Genomic DNA, 351 nt, shown 5'->3' on the forward strand with positions numbered 1-351 from the left:
CCATTCAAGTATTCAGATATTAAGAAATTTCAGGTGAATGTTTCAAGAAACTTGCGCCGCACTCACCTTTCGAGGATCAGTGCAGGCGCCTAACTGCTGTGTATGAGTACAGCAGATCTTCTTTATATACTGTCTGCAGCTGACCCTGAGGCCGCCCTACATGCCGCTGTCTACATGCACCCTGTCCCGGTAGAAGATGCGTTTGCTTTTTATTAGCATCGGAAGGCCACTTTTTGCACATTACTTTTTTCAAGAATTCTATTCAGCAGGGAAAAAAAGTATTAACTTTATGCCTGTGTGTGCATACATATATGCGTATATACGTTTATCTACACTCATATACGTCACAGC

The sequence above is a fragment of the Penaeus monodon genome, chromosome 22, assembly GCF_015228065.2.
Source record: "Penaeus monodon isolate SGIC_2016 chromosome 22, NSTDA_Pmon_1, whole genome shotgun sequence".
NCBI classification, from domain to species: Eukaryota; Metazoa; Arthropoda; class Malacostraca; order Decapoda; family Penaeidae; genus Penaeus; species Penaeus monodon.